Raw genomic sequence first — 24526 nt, 5'->3', positions numbered from 1 at the left:
TACCGCCGAGGTCAGAATGACCCCCAGAGTAATACACAATAGAAAATCGCAAATCTTTGGATCTCTGCTTCAGCCAAACATTAAATTCCGCTCTCGGGACTCTATCCAAATCATGAAAATCATGAAAATGTCATCTATGTAACGGTACCACTGTCTAATGTAAACAGAATATTGATTGTCGGTACCAAATATCCATTTAGACTAAAAAAACAGATATTAGAGGTTCGCTATCTCAGGGGCGAAGCTACCACCCATCGCCACACCTTTGATTTGCAGGAAAAGATTTTTCTTGAGTCCAAAAAAGTTATTTTTCAAACACAAGGAAGCCAATTTCACTATATATTCAGTGGGTACTTTATGAGTTAAAGAAACAAGAGGAAATAGTAAAGATCGGACTATGCCCCTATTTGCTACATTGAATAAACATTTGGGTGATATGACAAAAGGGACCATATACTAATATGGAGCTCTGAGTTGTTAAAAATTGTCAAAATATAATAACTGGTTTTAACTATATTCTACTTGTTCTTCAGAGTTTATTATTTTAAGAATGCAGGGGAGTGGGATCAAGACGGTGTTGGGGCTTCGTGTTTAATGTGGAACTTTAAGAAGTAAGCGATTTCACTGATAATTGATGGTTTTACTGACCTGTCTTTTATCTTGTAATGAAAATATCCACAGTATATACCTTATATACTGCAGACTTTCAAAAGGCAGAGAGACCCCCAGTGTATCAGATGTCTTTTCCTCACTGAGGGCATCCTCCACACATTGCTGGAACTTCCCCTGCCGGCTGTGGCTTCTAGCACAATCTGGTGCTGAAGTTAGTAGTGCAAGCTCTCTTTCTAGAAAACCATATGGTCTAAGAGGAAAACCTGTAATGTAAAATGCCCACTGTCCAGTCCATGGAGGCACTCCCCTTCTGCAAGATGACTGCTGAATTATGATGGTCACGTGCAGCCATCTTACAGGATAGGATTTTCCTCTCCTGTCTGGAATCATCCCTGCAGCATGCAGCTCTCCCCGTCTCACTTCTTTGATCTGCCTCAGTCTGGATATCACTTCAGCCGTTGTTTAAGGGGCACCGTACCCCGCGTCCCCTGCACTCCACAATTCTGCACCACATCCAGTCTTGAGCCTGCTCATTCTCACCGGGAGGGACTGAAGGCTGCAGGCTCCCCAAGAGGGATTCTCACCCTCGTCTGCCTGATGCCAAGGTGTGCTACCCACTCAGCAGCTCTGCATGGGTGCAACCACTTCCTCATCTGAGGTTACATTGTGCACTGTGTCTCCCTCTCACTCACATCTGGAGTGATCCCTGGTTGCTATGCCATGGCGTCTGTGCCTAGAGTACTAAACATGGCACCCAGAGTAACACCAATACCCCAATCACAGTACTGTCCTCTGGACAACCCCATGCCCTCAGTGCATTCCTTTGCCAAGCGTGACACAGGAGCTTTATGCCTTCCCCCTGTTGCCATTCTTGCTTCATACCCCTCTCCTAAGAATTGCCCTCTTTTGGGCACTGCTGTTCCTCGCTGCTCCCCAGTATGTGAGGCACTGCGGTCCATGCTCCGCAGCTGCTCTACCTTCTCTGTGATACACAAGTAGTGACAAAACCGAAAATTAGCTGGACCCCACCAAACATGTCTACATTTGTAAGTATGCACTAACTACAACTTTATCTGGTTTGAAGAACGCATTTCTCCGGATGTGTGATATGTTTAGAGACGCTAACTGAACAGATGGGAACATAATGAACTGGTGATTCTGTCTGGCTGGGCAGTATCTGACCGACAGAGCAGGAAACGTCATCACTGGTTGGAGTCATGTCCACATGGCCCACTCCCCTGTAATACTGAAGCTCCTCCTGTCTCAGCAGCTGCGAACAGCATCTGTGATTGCGGAGACTGACTCCTTTGCAAGTCCCCTTTCTAAAATGTAAACTTGTGCATGCTTGTGGTCGCGTGTGTCAGCGCGCAAACCCACGCGTTTCTTCGCTTTCCCTATGTTCTCTGGCTTTCTTGGATCAGCAGCAGCGTAGCCCTGATACAGACTCTGGCGCTACCCGATGGACCCCTGTCTCTTGTAATTGGAAGTATAGTAGTGACTTGTCATTCAATCATAAGGGAGTCTAAAAAAAGGAAGGATATTAAAGTCTCAGTTTTTAGGGTGTTACTTCAAAACTATTCAAAGTAACAGGCTCAATTTGCAGTTAGCCAAATAAAAATTCAGTCAAAGTGCTAAACCCAAATGACAGAGAATGATAAACTCAGGAAAGTTCCAAAATGAATCCCATAGAGATTATCCTTCTAAGAACGGGGGAAAGGACTCCTCCTTACCTTCCAAAATTACACTTTTTTTTATCGGATTTTAGACAAATGTTCACAAATTCACCTCATTAGTACATGGTTCTCATGCTCCTAAGCAATAGAAGCCAAACAAAGAGAAACATTTGCAACATAATACATTAGAGGATTTTCTCACTATTACACTACATGGGATTCTGCGTTCACATTGTCAGGCGCAGGGGGACACAACTGCTGCATAGTATTGTATTCGGCCTGAAACAGCTAAACTCTGCCTTGAGAAAACAACATTGTGTTCAGAACATTCAATAAAGTCTTCCGCTTGGTCCATTGAGACTAGTAATTCTTTATTCTAATAGAGAATGAAAAGGCAAACGTATTCATTAAAGGTGAACAGATGCTGAGGTAGCCTAAGTCACTTAAAACACGATTTCTGCTGTTGTTGACAATTTTTTTTTAGAATTTTGCGTTTTCACTTGCGTTAAACAGACCTAATGGTTTTGGTGGTCAATGTTGCATTAGTGCCTCGTACAGCTAACTGCGTAGTGTGCTTTCTACGGTTGCGCCGATGGACTTGCTAACATCTTTTAGCTGCTGATAAGTGCAGGTGCACAAATTAAAAATGGTGTGTTAAAGCCCACAACATGAACACAAAATCCATTTGCACATGATAGTCACCATGTTTTTTAGGTCCAACCCAAGATATCTTTAGAAGTCCCACCAGCAGTGTTTAATTTGTGCTTGTTGTTTCCGGTGCTGAGCCCCGCACTTATTTTTCTGCCTCAGGCTTTTACTGCGAGCAAAAGACACATATGGGAAATAAGGAGGAAGTGAAAAGCAAAACAGCTTCACAAAGGGAGAAATCAGAAAGCTGTAAGAGTGAGCTCAAGGGGCGAGAGTGGGTGTAAACGGATTAAAGAGGCCTGAGATGGCTTCAGCATTACGCTGCCTCAGTATTGCATGTTAGCACATTTAATTGCAGCAGCCGCGTGTTTAAGAGGAAAGCTATGAGCACCGGCACGTTTTTATATACAAATTAAGCACTGCCCACCAGTCTCCTGTGATCTAAATAATATGATTTGCACATATGCATACAGGGGGAGCTTTGGGTCAGACACCTTTATTCATTGATATGTTCAAATGTCATTTACATTTTTCTTCCAAAACCCACAGCATAAAGTATGGGTCAACCCACTTCAACCACTTCAACCATTGTCTCTCCTTGGTGACAGCTTTCCTCATCACGTGTGCACTTCAGTCCCCTATCAATTGGGCCAAAACTTTACTTTCTAAATGCTTTTCATTCTTTTTTCTTTTTCATTTATTGTCATCCTTGTGTGTTTAATCTGTCTTTAGGTTACTGTAATTCAAAGCTGTCAGAACGTTTTCTTTGTGTCATTAAGAATACTATTTTCTTGTGATGTTCATTAGAACTGAAAAGTGTTTCTATAGCTGTTCTAACTAGTCCTGCATTTTATGAAGTACCCATACTGTTCTACTTAAATTGCATCAAATTATTTTTTTAATTAACATTTTTATTGCAAGTACGTGGTTGCAACATTTAGGTAGCGGCAAGTTCTATTTTCTGTTTTCTTATATATTTTTGTGTGCCATATGCTTGCAATAAAAAATTTAAAAACATGGTAACTATTGCATCAGCTTGCCAGACCAAATCTATCGGCTTTGCAATGTCTGTTAACCCTATGTGTTAATATCTTGCGCATAAACACACTGATACCCTCTGTTAACACTGGAGTCAAAATTGTCCTGATGCCCAAATCAGATGCTGCTTAATGGTTTATTTGATAGATGCCCAGGACTGGAGACAGAAGACGGCTCTAACAGGTTCCTCTGGAGAATGGAAATAGATGGCATTTAATTTTTAGTTGACTTGACCGAGAACAAATACAAAGCCTTGATTGTGTTGATAATCTCACAGCCAAATCCTATTTCTTCCAGGTTTATCCATATGTGCTGCCAGGAAACAGTGCCAAGAGCATTTTCAATATCAACATGCATTCATAAAGTAATCTTTCCTGCTTATCCCCTAACAAAGAGAACATTTTAAAAGGATTATTGCAAAAAAGCAGCGTTGAGTTTACAGAGACACCGTAGAGGTTTATTGCTGGATATTTTAGCTAAGACTTTTACCAGAATGTTTACGTTTGGATTTGCTAAGGCAAGCAGTTAATATGAGCTAAATAATAGGATTTCCTTCTCCGATTTTGAAAAACAAAACTATGGTGGTAGCCTGTTTGAAAGAAAGTAGAAGTGTGTAAAATGTCATGTTTGTTGCTTGAGTGTTTGCCATGTTTTGTATTTTGGCATAGGTGATTTACGCGTCATTATCCATAATTTGTCCTAGAAACATTTGTTGAATTCAATATTTTTGGTTGGGTGAAGACGTATCACGAAGTTGTATCTGTTTTGTTCCAGCACAAAACACCTTATTTTTCTCTTCACATATGTATGAATTCTTAAGTTTGAATACTTGTTATTAGTATTGTAGTATTATTATATTATTATATATACTAATCCAAGAAACAGCAACAACCATGCAGTCCATACACTCTGAAGGACCGTCAGACCCTTGCCATTACCACGTCTTCATCAAAAAGACTGGACCCCATCATCACAACCCTCACCCTAATCTTGAACGACTCGGTCGTTACAGCCAACTACCTGGATGCAGAGAAATGCACCACAGTACTCCCCTCCTCATAAAACTCTCAGGAGACCCAAAGCTGCTAACCAACTACTGGCCTACCTGCCTGCTACCATAACTTGCAAAAGTCATGGGAATAATGATACACAAATCCCTAGCCATCCACCTCACTGCCAACTATCTCCTCAACATCAATCAATTCAGATTCATACCGCTGCCAAAGATGACATCCGGATGATCAAAGACAGACGTGACACTGGACAGACATCACACTATAGCCCTCATCCTACTGGATCTCGTTGCAGCCTTCAATACTTTCTCCCACTCCATCCTTATCTAAGGCCTGCACAAATCCAGCATCGAAGGTCACGCATTTCACTGATTCTGCTGCTCCTGACATGATACACCCAGTCAGTTTGGCTGACCCCCTTCACCTCAGACATCATCAGCTTCATCTGCAGAGTTCCTCAAGGATCCTCACTAAGCCCCTCTGTTAGACCTGTCAGCATTAGGGCGGTCTTCCCCCAGTTTATTTTTGCCTCTTGGCCTTACACTTTGGTGCATCTTTTTGGTGGCCCTAAGACTCTGAGCACTTTACCACTGCTAACCAGTGCTAAAGTGCATGTACATCTCCCCTAAACATAGGTAACATTGGTGTATACACCACTAGCATATTTAATTTACTTATAAGTCCCTTGTAAAGGGGTATACCATATACCCAGGGCATGTAAATTAATTCCTACTAGTAGGCTTGCAGCACCAATTGTGCCACCCACTTAAGTAGCCCTGTAAAACATGTCTCAGGCTTGCCAGTGCAGAGCCTATGTGTGAAGTTTCACTACCACTTCAACTTGGCTTTTAAAACCTCTTGCCAAGCATTAAGCTCCACTTTTATTACATATAAGTCATCCTTAGGGTAGACCCTAGGTAGCCCATTGGGCAGGGTGGTATGTAAGTAAAAGGTAGGACATTTATGTTTAAGTTGTACATGTCCTCTTAGTGAAAAACTCCCAAAGTTGTTTTTCACTATTGTGAGACCTACTCCTCTCATAGGCCAGCATTGGGAATTGCTTAATATACTTTGAGCTGAATTCCTAACCAGAAAGGAGTAGCTGCATCATGTTTCATATCATTGGAATGGTAATGTTAACTCCTCTTTACTGGTAAAGTCAGATTTAACACTACTATTTTAGAAATGCCACTTTTAGAAAGTGGGTATTTCTCAGCTCTTACTGCTCTGTCAGCCTAGCAGCCTTCCTCCAATATACGTCTGGGCTAGGTGACTGCTGCACTTTCTGCATTCCTTCTAGACAGCCACAAACACAGGAAGGGTGAGTGTGACAAAGCACTCATCTGAATTCTGATGGGTCTTCCAGGGCTGGAAGGGTGAAGGGGAGCTCACAATCACACTTCAACAGGGAAGTGCCTGTCCCAACACAAATAGCTGATTACCCTAATTGATAGTATGGAACCAGTGCTGGGATGAAAGGGGGACTTATGCACTTCAAGGAGCTGCTTTGAAGTCACCCCCACTTCAAAGGCACTTTTCGGTACAAGTACTGGGGCCCTGACCCCAGCAAATCTGTACACTTCTGGACTTGGTAAGAACTCTGCTGGAGTAAAGTCTGCTGTGCTGTAAGGATTTCCACTTTGCCTGGAATGACTGTTCCAAGGAACTACTTCTCTGCTTTGCTGAACCGCCTTGCTGTCTGCTGATCTCTGCCCTGCTGAGTACAAGGCCTAGAACCATCTTGCTGAACCCAGAATGAATCCAATGGCTTGCTGGCTTGCCCCCGGTTCTTCTGCAGTCACACGGTCATCAAAGACTGCCTGCAACTCTCCTGGTGCTGCTGGGCTCAGCCATATATGAGTCCTACCCTTTGCCTGAGCTGCACCTCCAGTCCTGGGCCTCAGAAGTGAGTTCTGCTGCTGATTTCTGAAACAGCAGACACATTGCCATGAGTGTGGGAGAAATTCTAACTCACCTCTCGTTCGATGACAGCGGATTCATAGCCTACGTGATCTGCCGATGACCCTCTGCACAGCTCGACGACAACGTATTGCATTTACTTCAACGGAGTTTGACACCGACGGGGGGGCCGACTGTGAGGATGGGAACAAGCACATCATGCCCTCAACACTTTGCTCCATCAACTGTACTGTTTCCATTGGCCCTGCATGGGCTCTGTTGGCCTGAACTTTGGATTTGCACCGTCCCTCACGACTTCAAGTAACCTTTTGACCTCTAGTGACTTTTAGGCACTATTTTACATTCAATCTTTAAAAAATCATACGTCAACGTCTACTAATTGGATTTATGTCATTTTATTCTTATTTTACTTAGATAAATATTCTCTATTTTACTAAACTGGTGTAGAGTCTTTTTGTGGTGTCTTTCACTGTGTTACTGTAATTAATGGCTAACTAGAGACCCAGTTTCTTACACCTACTCTGTTCAACGCCTATATAACCCTGCTCACCAGCATTTTCTGCGCCCACGGATAACCATTTACTGTGTTGATGACACCCAGCTCATACTCTCCCTCACCGACAAGATGTCAAACACCTGGACAGACCTTTCCACCTGCATGACCAAAGTCACCAAAGGGATAAAATCCAAGTGCCTCAAGCTCAACACATACAAGACGGAAGTAGTAATCGTCAGCAAAGGTACATTGCTCTGAGACTCCATCTGGTGTCCTGCCTGAACTCAGGCCCACACCCCTCCCAGCAATCAATGCAGAGAATCTCAGGATTGTAATCGACAATCAGCTCACATGACCAGCCAAGTGAATGTAGTCTCTATCTCCTGCTTCTACACACTCAAGATGCTCAAAAAGATCTTCCAATGGCTACCCACCAGACCTTGCAGAATGGTCACCCAAGCCCTCATCATCAGCATGCTGACTATGACAACTCACTGTATGATGAAATGAACGCTCAACTGACCTGAAGACTTCAGACTACACAAAACTCAGCAGCCATGCTCACCTTGAACCCTCCACCCTGCACTCGCGTTATCCGTACCTCAAAGAACTCCACTGTCTCCCAATCCACAAATGGCAACTCTTCAAACTCCTCACACACACAAACAAAGCCTTACACAACACAGACCCCACATATTTCAACAACTGCATAAACTTCCACAATCCTACCAGACACCTCCGCTCAGCTAGAATCCTACTCGTGCACATCCTCGCACACGCAGAACCAGATCTGGTGGATGTGCCTTCTCCTATCGCACTCTCAAAGCCTGGAAATACCTGCCCCTATACACCAGAGTCTCCTCCTCAGTTCTTGAATTGCAAAAGAAACTGAAGACCTGGCTCTTTCCCTAGCCCTGACCCTGACTCGGTCCCACACAGCTCCTGCTTCAGTGCCAGGATGACCGTCGGGGTGAGTTGAGCACTATGCAAATATGTGGTTTCGTAGCCCAAGCTGATTCTCCTTGGGGGCACTCTCAGCTACCATGCTGTTGAGAAGGACATCAATTGCTACACCCTGGAGTACCTGTTGGCCGTTCATTTATTGTGGTTTCATTACTACTCATTTGCTGCTTCACAACTACCATGGTGTACATGGACTGCCACTGCTTGTGAGTCCCATTGATCATCTGCTTATCCAACAACACTTCTATTTCCTCTGTTTGTGGCCTGGTTTCCAGTGCTCTCTTATGACCATTGTTGGACATGGCCCTTCTTAGTGGATTTTCCCTGAAACTTTTTGCTTACTGTCCCAGTTTTTGCTCACTCTCTGCGCATGGCCTTGAAACTCTGGGCACTTTCCCACTGTACCGCAGGGAGAATGTGTGTGCTCCCTTCCTACTCATGCCCGGAAGAGGCGCTTACGTGATTGGTTGAGGTGCTGTACCCAGGAGTGCCCTGTAAAAAGGTACACCACATACCCAGGGTGGGTATGGCCCTGGACACTAGTGGAGCGTTGCACTAAGGGTGCCACCCACCAGAGTAGTGTGACCAATATGTTATAGGCTGGTAGTGCTGCCCTGTGGAGGTGCAGGTACGCCTATGCTCAGGGTGGCATGTTCCCTACTGGGGCTAGTAGTAGGGTGGAGCAGGTGGTAGGCAGAAGGCAGGCCAGGTACACAAGGTGGTTCCAGTCCCTGGTAGGGGAGAATCCCCACGTGGGTTTCCCTACCAAGGAGATTGTATCTTCCTTGAGGTTTTGCTGATCCTTTCTGAGTGGCCTTAGGGACCTGGGCACTTTTGCACTATAAGTACAGTGTGAAAGTGTATGCGTGCCCCCCCTACATAAGTTAGGAAGTGGCGCCTACCGGAGTGTGCACACTTGCACATTGGTGACTTCATGTATGTACTCAGCCTGGCCTGTCTTGCATCAGTGTTTTCATGTAAATATTGAGCCTGGCATGGCTTACCTATATGGGCACACTTGCACATTGGTGTTTTCTATGTATATACTGAGGCAGACCTGACTGGCCTATATGTGCACACCTGCACATTGGTGTTTTCATGTATATACTGAGCCTAGCATGTCTTGCCCGAATGTACAAACTTGCACATTGGTATTTTTATATGTATACTGAGCCTGGCACAACTTGCCAGTATGTACACACTTGCACATTAGTGTTTTTATTTATATACTGAGTCTGTCACAGCAGGCCTGTATGGGCACCCTTGCACCCTTGTGGTGTTCTCAAAGCTTCTGTCCAGCTGCTACTGAAGGTTTGTGCGTGTGTTTGTGCATGAGCCAGGGCACATGAACCCACAGAGTAAAGAATGCCCATGTGTGTTTTCAATACCATTGAGAACTGCTCTGTCCATAGGTTACCATGGGGAAAAGATTCTAATTAATCCTAGCTACAATAGAGGATTGTAGTGGAGCAGCCTCATTATGTTTAAGATCATTAGATTCCTAAAGACAGCCCCTTTCCAATAGTAAAGGTGGTTTTGTCAGTAATATCTTGGAAATGGCACTTGTAGAAATGGGGCATTTCTGTGTTCTAAAATCCTTTTTGTGTGCCTTTTTAATTTAAGCTTCATTCCACTGGGGGCTGGAGGGACAGATGTAAATCTTGGGCAACTGGAATGACAGACCTCTGTTAGTTGACAGACTGGCTGGATAAATTGGAGGGAGAGGTTTTGACACTTGGCCTGTTAGAATCAGATCATGGCACCACTAAACATAAAGATCTACATTCCATGGCCTCATGGCAGACAGGACTGAAATTTAGGGGAGACATATTTGGTTCAAAGGGGAACCCTTTTGACCACTCCCAACTTCAAAGGCACACTTGAGTATACCTAGCGATACTACCTGTGTCATCTGGAAAGTGGTACCCTCCCACATGTCTATGTTGTCTGCTGGATTCCACCAGGTAGCAGCGGTGTGAGTGTAGAACTAAGAATTGTGCCCGGAGAATGGATTTGCCTGGTGTGGAGCCTGCAAAGCACTGCCCATATTCAAGGAGCGTAGCCCTTCATTGTGGGGTCATGTCATGTATAAGCGTTTGGTTGGTAGTGAACAGATTACTGGTTGCGGGACCCTGCGTAGCCAATTGTTGTTGTGTGCCGCTTTTCTCTCATGCGACACCCGACTGCATGCTTATTGCATGTGGTGTCCATGTTACTGGTTGCAATCCTTGGAGGTAGGGGAGTACCCAGAGCAGTGCCACATTCTACCTCATGTGGTACCAATAAACTAGCATCTGTGTTTGTGACTGGACTGGTCTGGTGAGGCGCAAGTCATCGTGCACCAGATGTTGTGTCTCATTCTAGGGAGGCGCTGCAGTGGTAACCTTTTGTGTGCAAGCAGGATTGTCTGGTGTGAATCAAGTCATTGCACACCAGACGTTATGCCTCATTCCAGGGAGGCAGAGCATTGGTAACTTGTTGTGTGCAGACCGGCCTGTCTGACATGAATCAAGCCATCTCGCACTAGACTTTGAGCCTCATTCCAGGGAGGCATGGCATGGGTGACGTTTTGTGTATGAGCGGAATTATCTGGTGCAACTCAAGTTATTGAGCACCAGACGTTGGGCTTCATCCTAGGGATGCCCCGCATTGAGCACTTTGCATGTGCAGTTGTGCGTGTCTGGTGTAACGTAGGTCATCGCGCACCAGACTGTGTGCCCAAACCAGGAGGGCATGGATTTTGGTAAACTCTTTGTGTGCAACTGGGATGCCTCGGGTGGTCCAAGTCATTGCACCCCAGATGTGGTGCCTCCTGTCCTGGGAGGTGCTGGATTGATAACTAACTGTAAAGTGGTGTGTCTGGCTGGGCACCACTGTGAACAGCGTGTTGCAAGGTGAACCTCCCCCTGTGCTTTTCAGACTAGGGCCTGTGCCGGAAGGCCGGTGTGGAGACCTCTAACTGAACTTCCTGAGTGGGACCCAACACACCATTCGCCGAGTGTTGCCTGATCAACCATTCTCTCTTTCTTCCCCGTACCTTTATTTCTAACTCTGAGGGGCGGGGATTGGTTGAAGAGTGGAGGAGGGTTTGGGTCCAAAAGGGATCTACGAACTCATTTACATCTCACCTGCTGGCTGTCAGAGCACCAGATAAGGGTGCTGGAAGCGAGAGTGTGAGTGTGTGTATGCTAGCATGACTGATATCTATGGCATTGTGAAGTGTTGCAAAGTGTTGCGAAGTGAGAAGTGGGAGCGGGTGTCTAGGGTTAATATCACTGTACGGTAGTGTTGCTATGCACAGTGTTTACAATAGCGGCTGATATTGACGTATTGACGATGACGTGCCCTGAGTGCTGCAGTAACTTTGAAATTGGATACACGTGCTACTTAGCCCTTCTTTAAATCACAGGTCCATCCAAATGGTTCTTTTTTCTGTCTTTTTATGTATTTGAAGTCCTCAAAGTAATTCCTAAAATAATTTGAGTGATCAAAACTGTGTGTAAAGGGGAGTAAGTGTGGTAATGTCAGTAACCTAGGCTGTTGCTCCATTTCAAATGGAGCATACTCATAATGTTTCATGTAAGATTTTATAATTTCTTTGCTAAAAACACGTGCTGCCTTTCTCTCCATCGTCCTTTCTTCTCTAAGATACTGCAATATGTAGTTTTTAACTGATTCACTGCCTGTCTCTCCTCTAACCACCTTAAAGCTCCTAAATGCTGGGTTTCTACACTCTTCACTTGACTGAAATTGCACTTTCTCATTTTTATCACTCTGCTCACCACAATCACCTGAATTCCATCCTTATACTTCTTGATCTGTTGACAGAGTTTGACACTCTGTCCTACTTTCTCCCTCCATACAATTGGTATCAAAGACTTTGCTCTTCAGTGGCTTTCTTTTCATTAATAAGACTGTTGTTCCTCTGTGGCATGGGGCTTAGAGTGGTCTCCTCCAACCCTTGTACCCATTGGGGTCCCTCACAGGTCTGTCGCAGGCCCACTATTTTTTCTCCCATCACAATAGCTTCCCTGTGGACAACATCTCCTCTTTGTCTTCTTTTACCATTTCTACCCTGATGACAACCTCTCCCCATATCTACAAGTGTGCAGCTTTTACTGCCTCGCTGATAACTAATAACGGATGGCCTTCTGTTCCCTAACAACGAACTCCTCCAAAACTGAGGTACATTACTGTGCTTCTACTTTACCCGCCCCTCAGACTAGTTCTTCCTACTTTCCTCTAGGAATATTGACTTTCTGCTCCTATGCCAGAAACCCCAGTGTTAACTTTAACCCTTCTATACATATGGAGTTGTATATCACCATGCAGATACAACAACACACTACCAGGTTCTAAATGTAAGATAAAACTGACTCTGCCTATCATTCCACGCCTGCAGGGCAATAATAAATTCACACAAGGTTCTCAATTTTCCCATCTGAACATTATTCAACCTGACAACACCTACGCTTACCACTCCCTTTTGTCCTGAAGTTAGGTGGCTGACATCTAGAAAAGGGGCGTTTTACAAATGGCTGACGATCACACATAACGTGATCCACAGTGCCTTCTCATAACAACTTTGCCAACACCCGGGCTCCTTACACACCCTCTAGGAACCTTTGGTCCATTAACCTGAACCTTCTGGCCACACCCAAACCAGTGAGTGTGGCATCAAGATTCTGACTTCTCTGCCTTCTTGGCCTCCATCTCTGCAAATCACTGCCCGAGAGGCCCATGCCTATCTCATGCTCAATGAGTTCAAAATTGCCTTGGAATGCCATATCATGTAGGAACAAAAGGAAAACTGCACAAAAAACATCGAATGTATTTCTCAGGCATACTTGGCTATGCTCGCAATAATAAACATGTTATGCAGCTAGCTGCAGCTAGCTGCTCACAGATATCAACATAAATACATAAATAAAGAGGTAGGTAAATAAATAAGAACATAGGTGTCATAATGACAGAGTTTCCACCCTCCTGGTTAAAGTTCAACAGTGGGAACTGTGTTCTCAACTGCTAAACCTCCCCAAATCCTGATTTTGTGAGACCAAATCAGGAATATATCAGCAGAGAATCAACTTTTACATATGTAACATTGACTTTCATATTTAGATATTTGTAAGTGTGACCCTCGGTCTTTACATTTTAACAAATATTTTAAGGCGTTACGGAAAGAGCCCTTTCAGAGGCTTGCTCCTAAAAAATGCTTTGCAGTGTCAATAGAAGAATGAGTCCTCTTGTTCTCTATGGACCTCCCAAACACACATCCATAGGGTCAGATGAAGCAGTCTATTTACCAGGCTCCTCCAAATGCAAAAAGCTGTCAGCTGCTGAAAGCATATCCGAAATTATAGTCTGCCATTAGGGTGTGTCATTAATGTTAGTGCTAAGGTAATAACAACTAAGCCTGCTCATTCTAGAATACTGTGCTTTACTTGGGGTTTGCATTCAGCATTCCGTCCATCATCTTTTGGTGTTGCCATGGTCACTCTAAGTGGAAGGGTATGCCTATACAAGTGTCCCATGCTCACTGTGCAACTGGATTCAAGCTAGCCTCTGATGAGAGGTGATATCCCGATGCTGGTCTGATGATGCTTGTTTTCGATCCAGGGAGGACTTGGCTTAGCAGTTTGGGTAGCAGTGTTCCCATGGGGAACAGGGATAGACTGATTTACGTATGGCTGGCTTCAAACTGGGGTAGCATGGTGAGAAACAAATGATGGATTTAACCCAGATCTGTGACTAGGGGTGAATGTTTTACAATGTTCAGCATTCTGTCCATTATCTCTTTGTGTTACTTGGGGTTTGTAGCCCAGACTGAGAGAGGGGTTTGTAGCACAGACTTGGGGGAGGCCCCATCAGTTTGATCTACGTCACTGTGTGGGGGGAGAGGGTGAAGGCTTTGATTTAGTGTTAGCCACTGACTTACTCCACTTCAGCTAGCTATTACTGAGCTGTGACTTTCAGCGAGAGAACCCCAGGAGAAAGGATCTATTGTCATTAGTGTTGACCATGCAGAGACCTGCCTGTTTGCCTTTGTGGCAGTGTGTGTGGTAAGGAATGCTCAAAATTAGCATTCCTAGCCAGGCTCCTGGGAGGTCAGGACATCATCAGCTGGCCAAGGCCATCCTGCGTTCTAGAAATTGTGACAATATTACTGCTCAGTACCTTTCCTCTAACTTCTCTAACTACAATTTTGTTTTTTCTACACCAACTCCTCTTGTGAAAAAACATGGAATTATAGATGGTTAACTCTGAATATTGGGGATGTTTTCCACTGCAGGGTTCTGAGTAACAGTAGTGTAGCACAGGCCCCTGCAGCCCCTGCAGTTCAGGGGTCCCCCTACCCTTCAGATGGCCCCCAATTCAATTATACCACTGTTGAGTGACATACATACAGAATGAGAGCAAACCTCCACTTTATTCACTGTTATCCATCTACAATTGTATAGTATATTTGGGTTCCAAATCAGTGTACTATTGGGGAAATGTTTTCTTAATTAGTATTATAAACAAAGTAAACATGGCATGAAGTAGAAAGGCTCCAGCTCCAGGATTGTTACATCACAATGGAAAACAGCCTTACTTTTATTTATCGCTGCTATGAGCTAATTGCAGTGAGCACATCATTTTGAAAAGTCTGTTCATGCTAGGGGACAGCGATAAATCTTTTACAAAAAAACAAATACAGTATTAGAAATGGATAACAATGGATAACAATGAATAACGGAGATGTTTTTCACCGAGGGGTTCCGAGTGACATCAAATAGACAATGGAAGCAAAGATTGAGTTGCTTTTTATATTACTCAGAACCCCGAGGCAAAAAGCATCCTCATTATTCACTTTTTAACCCATCTATAATTTTATTTTATAATATGTGTAGCCTCTTACCCAAATTATCTCTCTTGCTTTCAACTTCTACACAGGGGCAGAGGAATAATGGAAAGCCATATATTACATAACCTACACTTCTAAATGTAAAATAAATAATGCCTGGCCTCCTGACATGCACCCCCACCACACTCCATTTAACCCCCCCAGTCAAATTAAACCCTAAGATGGTGTCATGCTCCAACCACTAAGCAGGCTCCTTATAACACTGCCCATGTTCCTGCCTGTAACCAGGCTCCTAATGCCATTGCCTATGTTTCCACCAGCAGGGAAAGGGGCTTGGTTACTGTGATCATCTAGGCCAAGGATGAAGCAACAACAATACGATCATTTGACCCTCAAACATTTGGTTCCAGATTATGGTGAATTTGTGGTTGGTTGGGCTGTGTCAGAGAGGCTCCCAAGTTCCCGCTGATGGGAGTGTTTGGGGAGTAATATGATATTCCTGCCATATTGGGCACAGCTCATTACAAAAGCTGCTGCCATCCTTGCAGGTCGGAGGTCTTGCCAGTTCTAGTAATTTGAGCACAAGAGAGGACTTATTTTCATCTTGTCTCGCTCCTAATTTCTAAGAAAACAACACTTACCTTTGCTGTTGTATGTGCTGTGCAGCTTCCAGATTCTGAGGTTTATTCTTCAGCAGCATAGACCACTGGTGAGCTGTAAGATAAGAAAGGTGAAAAGCAACAATCCTAAGGTAACAGCTCTGCGTAGATTTAGAAGTCCTAGATATCTACTGGCAATGCCCCTATTTCTAGGGAATTCACTGGCATTGTGTATCTGAAATACTGTATGTAGGCACATTTTATTTTTACCTGGAATACTTTGTGTCTGTGGAAAAAGACATATTCAAGAAAACTATTAAAGGAACACTGTTTCTGAATGAAAACACAAGAAGAGAAAACCTATGAACTGTTATTTTAAAACATTGTGGGGGTCATTCTGAACCCGGCGGGCGGCACCACGGTCAAAAGACCGCTGGTGCTATTCCAACTTTCCCGCTGGCCCGGCGGGCGCTACACAAGGAAGAGCCCGCCGGCCCAGCGGGAAAGAGGCCTGCAACACTGAAGCCGGCTCCGAATGGAGCCGGCGGTGTTGCAGGTGTGCGACGGGTGCAGTTGCACCCGTCGCGCTTTTCACTGTCTGCTATGCAGACAGTGAAAAGCAGGCTGGGGCCCTGTTAGGGGGCCCCTGTACTGCCCATGCCAGTGGCATGGGCAGTGCTGGGGCCCTGTTAGGGTGCCCCTAGACACTCGTTCCCGCGATCCTGTTCCTGGCGGTAAAAACCGGCAGAAACAGGCTGGCGGGAAGGGGGTCAGAATCCCCATGGCGGCACTGCTTGCAGCGCCGCCATGGCGGATTTGGGCAACCGGGGGAAATCCGGCGGGAAACCGCCGGACCCGGTTTTCTGACCGCGGCTTTACCGCTGCGGTCAGAATGGCCCAGGAAGCACCGCCAGCCTGTTGACGGTGCTTCCGTCGTCCCCGGCCCTGGCGGTCTTTGACCGCCAGGGTTGGAATGTGGGCCTGTGTGTAATCACATTTGAGTCATCGACGGTCTTTAATATTTACATTAGCATTAGTATTGATAATCAAGATTTGCATATTAACAAAATGTGTTAGCTCATATGCATAATGTTTTAAGTGGACTTATAACATGGACAAGAATGGCCACAGCACACCGATAGTATAGTCCAATAGTGTGGCAGGGATGAGTGACCCTTATCTTATGTTGCTATGAAGCAAAGTTGAAAGGAGTCTCAAGTCCTGTTTGTAGAGGGTGTCTTTTATTTGTAGATACTGGAAATCATTGTGTCATCAGCGTGATACAGCCAACACGTGTTTCGTCACACCAGTGACTTTATCAAGGCTGGGCCAGCCGGCCAGGAAGGTGCGTGACAAAGGTAAGTAATGGGGGAGCCGCGTGATCGGTTGAATGGGCTCAGGGACGTAAGTGGTGACTTCTTAGAGTGGAACTAATGAGAATATGGTTGAGTGAGAGAACATGAATGCAGACCCTGGTAAGCCTGTGGTCGGAACCTGAAGTGGCGAAGGGACGTGTGTCAACGAGCTATTTTGGACGAGTACTGGTCCAAAATAGCTCGTTGACACACGTCCCTTCGAAGTCACCACTTACGTCCCTGAGCCCATTCAACCGATCACGCGGCTCCCCCATTACTTACATCCCTGCCACACTATTGGACTATACTATCGGTGTGCTGTGGCCATTCTTGTCCAATTTTGTCTTCGGGTATCCCAATACCCTTTTTGGTGCCTACCGGGTAGTAAGGCACTGGGCCAGTTTGCACCTGATCTTACGGTTACTTTGTTACTTGTGTAAAATTATTGTTTTACTGCCTAGATGTGCGGCGCCTTTCACCCTTACTACCCTATTGGACTTATAACATGCATTGACAGTATATTGTGATAAAATGTACGATAATTACCTGAACTCAGAACCACAATTCTTAAGGATAGTGACTCTTAAACCTCATGAGAGGAAGCCAAAAGTAAGGTGTTTTTCAAGCAAAAAGTAGCATACTTGCAGAAGAGATTTAGCATAAATGAGTTTCTTGGAGCAGGGGAACCCCTAAATTTGCCCACCCCAAAATATTACATAAACAACTCCCCCATGGGTTGATGAAGCCGAACAGTGTTAAAGCTACATTTCATGAGACAATGTTTTCCCTGAGATAAGGTACCCCATCACATACCAAAAATATAGTCAATTAAGTAAAGACTAATTCAATGATTAAGTTCTAGATCAGGAACAGAAATTTTAAGATTTACTAGAAAAATTCAGTAGGTAGAGATCATAAATGCAAATTAATGAAATCATTGCCACGAAGGCTCTCAGTAAATACGGCATACTAAATAATGTGCAGATCAGAAATATTGTAAATCTCAAGTAAGCAGCAAAAACAATATGGAAACAGACAGCATCCCTAGTAGCATCAGAAATTCTTCTGACTCACCGCCAAACTCAGGGGTTTACATATGATTCCCTTGCATTGGACACCATCAAATATTGCTCAATCACAGTAATGTGAGCAAAAGAACTACATTCTCAGCAAATTAGAGCTCAGCTTTAAAAAAATGTATATTGCCTTAGCATCTAAGTACTAATCCACTACTTGAATATTGATTCTGCCCACTCGCTGCTAATGTCATCCAGAGATGGTAGCACAAACTAGTTACATGAACCCAACGATGCATCACTGCAGAGCAAGCAGCAAGCACGATACAGGATTGTGGCGCAAGGGAGACGAGGGCTGTGCTGAGAGGGAAATCAGTGCTGTGCCCCAAGGCCAAAGAGGGCACGGCAGAGGGCAGCATAGGTAGACTTTGTTTGAGGCACTGAGTCGGCAATTTCAGTGGCCTCGAGCTCCCTTTGGCAAGGTAAGGGGCCATGTCTTCCATGCCCATGCTGCCTACATGGTAGTTTACACTGCTGCATTGCCGTATCACAGCACAGTTGACCTCGTTGTTGCTTTTTCTCTCTCATGCTTGAGTCTACCTCACCCGCCACCCCACTCCACCTAATCTGTTCAATCGGCACCCTCAAATTCTGTACATAAAGCCAGTGACAGTGCTAGCTGAGCACTAGTCAGGGGAAAAAAGTAACAGGAGAAAGTAACCTTTGAATGGCCGCACAGGACTCTGATAGGCAATTAGGCGAGCGGGAAGTTTCCTGTTTAGTATGTTGGAGAGAATCAAGACAAGCCTGCGGTGAGCATGGCTGTGAGGTTAGAGCGCAGCCCCAGGGTAGAGCCAGAAGGTTGCAGAGGCAGCTGAGCTAGGGCCCGGTGTGGCTTGCGCCTCTCCGTGTGCTCCACATGCCAGGTGTTTGCCCCTCCTGAGGTCCTCACACCCACAGCCGCAATATCAGGTCTGCTCCAATAGATACAGCATCAGCGCCAAGGAGTCTGGTCTATTCTTGGTCCAAGCAGCACCAATGCCCCACATGCAAACACAACAGTATAGCAAAGGACACTACGTGATCTAGAAAAGTCCACAGGGTAAAGAAACAGCAAAAAATATGGGGGTGTAATTAACAGGCAATTGGTCACCTTATAAGGCAAGCCTGCGAAAAATTCCCCACACAGCCCTGAAGAAGTCCGTGTGGACGAAACGTGTTGGCTTGGAGGCTCACTATGAATTGCGGCCACTATGACTACTATGAAATACAGAGGAAGATGGTTTTATGAATATTAAAGAATAAAAAGAATTGTTTCACCAAAGAATAAAGTTTTGAGAAATCTGAGCCATCCCTAATTTTGGAATTAGACTTTGTTGAACTATTTATCCTGTTACAGAACAAATATGAGTGCTGAGTCCCATGTGAATATTGAATTTCCAGGACTTTGTCCTAGGGTAGTTGTGACTAGGAGGGCTGGTCTTCAAGACTCGTGCAGCATTTCTATGAAGGGAATTTAAAAGATGTTTGGTTTACTAGTGTGGTAAGGTGCAGCATTGATCTCCTTGGCCCTTCTTTTGATTTATTTGAGAAAAAACATGGGGTATTGGGGAAGGCAAAGGCCACAGTCGTCCCTGAGCCCCTAGTGTCAGCTCAAGACCTCGAACCAGACACAGCAGAGCCAACAAGCAAGGCGGCACCAACTACAACTGCCCCCAACTGTCCAGGATCAGGAAAGGTCAAAATAGCTGACTACTTAAAGCCTGTGTTAGAGGCACACACCCCCTTGATCAGCAAGGACCAGGGCCCGAACACTTCCCTTCTCCACTGGTACATGATTCTTCTCCACCAAAGGAAGCACATAGGCAACCAGTCTAACCAGCGTCCAGCAAGCTATCTCTCGGATCAGAACCTGTCAGGGTGTGAGGTTAAGCCGGATTACGACTTTGAGTCCCAACCTCAGCGCTCCCCCAAACATTTAACAAAACCAAACCAGCCGATCCGCTCCAAGGCTCAGTTCTTGGTTGAAGAACAAGTGCATGCCACAAGAATGCAGCACATCATCCAAGGCCCTCCCATCGACATCCCTGGCAATCTGCATACGAAGCCCCATGAAAAACAACTGGGATGGGCCGTTCTGCAGGACGACTCCCAGCTGCATTCACAGACTTGTGGTACAAGACAATTACACGATGAGCCAACCAACACGCGTCATGATGAGGCACCAGATGACTCTGCAGTGTGGGGGAGATGCTTCTAAGCCCGTTGACCAGACTCTGGAACAGCCTTTGGATCATCTCAGCACTCTCTCAATCTTAGTCCTAAAGCATAATACAACATCTTGCTATCGCCTATTAAACTGCCACTGGGAAACTAGATTGCCACCATGGACAATGGCAATTCCTGGAGCCTCAAAGAGGAAAAGACAACAAGAAGCGCCTGGAAGCAGAGGGTCCAGTTACACCAGTGAAGATCCTATTAGATCGGTCTGCAAGACACCTATAAGATACATACAATCCCTCTCCGGAAATGACCACTTGGTCCCACTTATTGAGGACAATGGAGGTGATCTCCTCAGCATTAACCTTCCACACAGACAAACTGGACATCCAAGGTGACCTTTTAAACATTCACGCTCAGGGAATTGATTGAAAATTGCAGGGTTTGAACGACATGATCATAAAAGTACAGCAAGATCCAGCCAAAACCTACCATACCTGCCAAATCAGCCTGAACATGGACCGCCTCTTGACAGTCCCCACAATCTTACCAGTAATTCTGGAGGAAATCAAGGTCTCTCAAACTCGCCACTTCCCCACAATACTCAGTCTATCAGTGAGTTCAGTTACTCCAAGAGTCCATCAACAGGAGCTAGGCATTTGGCCTCAACACAGGAACACCACATGGAACACAACAGGACTAACAATAAATCAACCTTGCCATTGGAACAGGATTACTCCATGGAATATAACAAGACTGACAATAAATCAGCCTTTCTAATGGAGGTGTCAGTAACAATCATCTTAGACATCACACCATCGAAACAGACACCTCAGAAACAGCAACCCCCAGCAACATCGTCATCATGCCAATGCCCCTGACTTTCCAAGAGGGAATGCTTAAGAAAAGCAGGGAAAAACGGAGGTGGAAATACAGCAAAAAGCGCCAATACATCGCAAAATCGCATCCATCGCACCAAGACTCCATCCAAGATAAAAACATTGACTCCACTATTGCACCTTATCCGATATTCTGGCAGCCCACAAAGAAGCCACTGTGTCAGCCATGAACATGCCAAAAAATGGAAATATTGCACCACAAGTCCCTGGAATGAGCGTGCATCAAGAACACGTACATGCATCTCACAGACACAGCAACTTCCCTCCTTTTCTTTCGGGACTCTGAAGTGAGTCCATTTGCCCTGAATTATGGGCTCTGTAGTGTCCTGCTGGACACGTTCTAGTGTTTTGCCAAGCCTCTCTGCTGAGGGCTGGCCTCCCACATACACCCCACACCCACCCAGCACAGGCGTCACCAGTCAGGTGACCCTGGCAATAAAAGGGGCCGGGCGCACGTGCCCAGGGCCAGTTTCACCCACTAAGAAAGCGAGTCCGTGTGTCTCATTTTTAGTAGCATGAGGGCCTAGGGCCCCAACACAACATTGGCGACGATGATGTCTGCCCCACGCGTGAGCCGGCTGCAGCTGTTGCGCTGCGAGGAGGGAAATGCATGAAGTGTTCCCTTACTTTACATCTGTAAAGCACCTCACTGCAGCACCCACCTGCCACAAATCCCGAAAGGCAGAAAGCAGCCGAGAACACCGCCGACACCCTGCCTGGCATGAGGTGAGCCCTGTGGATGCCAGTGTGGCACCACCACGGCGGGAGAAATCTGAAAAGGGGGTAAAGACTGCTGCGCGCTGTCCCCGCTCTCCCGCTGGGATAAGGGAGACCGAGCAGCAGTGTGAAAAGGAACGTAGCTCTTAGGCTACCGCCATAAAGGCACAGCACGGTGGACCGCAGCACTGCCAAGACGGCTGCGGCCGTGAAAAGAGGAGCGCGACGGTGCTGACATGCACCAGCCAAGTGAAGCACCTAGAGCTGCCCCCCAGCAACACGGGTCGCAGCATCAGGGAAGGCTGCCGCGGCCGGGACCAAGTGCCGGGATGGTGCTGTTGCGCACCGAAAGCACACTGGAAAATGCCCAAGGCCCCCGCCCCATACTTTCCCAGTAACACGACCCGCAGCGTTAAGGGAGGCTGCTGAGGCCACGGAAGGCAAAGGTGCTGCCGCGCACCCAGAAAACCCATAAAACAATAGCCGGGACCGGCCGCCCCTGCCCCCACCCCCAAGAAGGTAATGCACCCTGCTAAAAGTAAAAAGAAGTGCCCAGGGCCGCCTCCCCCTTCACAGAGCAGCGTGCAATTTTGCCTGCCTCTGCCCACGAGGCTAATGTTTGCTCAAAGAAAGAAGCAAAGTGCCCAGAGCCGCCCTCCTGCTGCCGCGTGGTCAAAGAGCACATCGGTGCACACACGCACCGAAAACAGATTGAAATACAAGGTGCAGACACGCACCAAGGGCAAGGAAAATTGCCCAGGGCCGCGCCCCCACCTCATAGAAAGGAACAAAGAATTGAGGTGCTGACACGCACCTAGAGAAAACAGTGCCCGGGGCCCCCAAACCACCCACAGAAACTTCGAGCTGCCTGCCTCTCTCAACGAGGCTGTGCAAGAAAAAAAAAAACTTTTACAAGGAAAAAAGAAGACAGAAAACTGGTGGAAAAAGAAAAGACACTTACCTGCAGCTTCTGCAGCCCCCTCCAGCCTGGATCCTCTCCGGTGTCTGTCTCCAACAACCGAGGCACAAGAGGAAGAAAGAGTGTCTTTCAAGCATGAAAGAAGTGCACTACTGACATCCAGTGGCCAAAGGTGGCACTGCACCCTATTTTCTATTTTAAAGGAAAACAAGATTGGATGAAGGCAAGTCTACAGCAGCACTTTCAGAGAGTGACTGCACAAGACCAAGATCGCGCCCCTTGACGGAAACGGCGCAGAAGAAGGAAACGGCGAGGAAGGACGCAACGCGAACGACGCTGCAAAAGGGAAGGCGAAGACTGCAGCTGTCCCCGCCCACCTGCAACAGTGAGGAATGGACGTAAGTGCCACGTGAGGTATCGAAGAGAGCACGCATGGTCGGCGCAGCCACTGGCGGCCATCCACTCCCATCGCCGAAAGAACGCCACGTCTCAGCAGTGATGGAAATCACCGCAGGACAAGAAAAAGGACATGCCAGGCGCTAACAAAACGCCCAGAAAAAGAGACTATGGGGGTCATTCTAAGTCTGGCGGGCGGCGGAGGCCGCCCGTCAGACTTCCCCCCTCCGAAATACCGCTCCGCGGTCGAAAGACATCGGAGGGTATTCTAAGTTTTTCCCTGGGCTGGCGGGCGGTCGCCAAAAGACCGCCCGCCAGCCCAGGGAAAAACTCCCTTCCCACGAGGATGCCGGCTCGTAATCGAGCCGGCGGAGTGGGAAGGTGCGACGGGTGCTGTTGCACCCGTCGCGTATTTCACTGTCTGCCAAGCAGACAGTGAAATACTTGTAGGGGCCCTCTTACGGGGGCCCCTGCAGTGCCCATGCCAGTGGCATGGGCACTGCTGGGGCCCCCAGGGGCCCCGCGACCCCCCCACCGCCATCCGGTTCCCGGCGGGCGGACCGCCGGGAACTGGATGGCGGTAGGGGGGGTCGGAATCCCCTCGGCGGCGCAGCTAGCTGCGCCGCCTTGGAGGATTCCAAAGGGCGGCGGTACACTGGCGGGAGACCGCCAGTGTTGCCGGTCCGACCGCGGCTTTACCGCCGCAGTCGGAATGCCCTTGGGAGCACCGCCGGCCTGTCGGCGGTGCTCCCGCGGTCCTCCAACCCGGCGGTCATTGACCGCCAGGGTTGGAATGACCCCCTATGTCACATGCGCAGAGAGCTGCGCCAGAGAACGTGACGACTAAGACAACGCCCGCGAAATTGGAGAGAGCACCCGAGATCGTGACGTAACGCGCGGGACAAGAGGCCGTGCCAGCCGGCTTTTCAGCAACACAAGACGGCCACCGTTGGCCCATCACACAGAAGGTCATCAGAAGCGGCCAACCCTGCAAAGCACACGCAGGTTCAAGCAAGACCCAGTGCCAAGAAAGCACTGCCTTGAGGCGCAAGCACTGCGCCCTCAAGTGAAGAGGAAGCGGAAAAGAAAGTGACCCTATGTCACTGCCCTGCAACGGGCCAGTGACTCAGCAAGGAGTGTCCTCCCACACACTGCCTCAAGACGGAGTCGGCAGAGACTCGCAACAGGCAAGAGG

At 46.7% G+C, this 24526-nt stretch overlaps 1 protein-coding gene across 8 annotated transcripts in view; it reads right to left on the bottom strand.

Annotated features, from left to right (window-relative positions):
• The window catches only part of LOC138282727 (uncharacterized), a 390534-nt gene extending 367494 nt beyond the window's left edge, over positions 1-23040 (bottom strand). For all 8 annotated transcript variants that reach the window (XR_011200989.1, XR_011200992.1, XR_011200993.1 and 5 more), the window contains exons 1-2: positions 22978-23040; positions 15852-15924 (exon numbers count right to left, since the gene is read on the bottom strand). The gene's annotated coding sequence lies outside the window, so the exon portion shown is untranslated. The remainder of the gene's footprint in view (positions 1-15851; positions 15925-22977) is intronic.
• Between the last annotated feature and the right edge of the window lie 1486 nt (positions 23041-24526).

Source organism: Pleurodeles waltl, chromosome 2_2, assembly GCF_031143425.1.
Source record: "Pleurodeles waltl isolate 20211129_DDA chromosome 2_2, aPleWal1.hap1.20221129, whole genome shotgun sequence".
Taxonomy (NCBI): domain Eukaryota; kingdom Metazoa; phylum Chordata; class Amphibia; order Caudata; family Salamandridae; genus Pleurodeles; species Pleurodeles waltl.
This window is presented reverse-complemented; position numbering and strand designations above follow the sequence as displayed.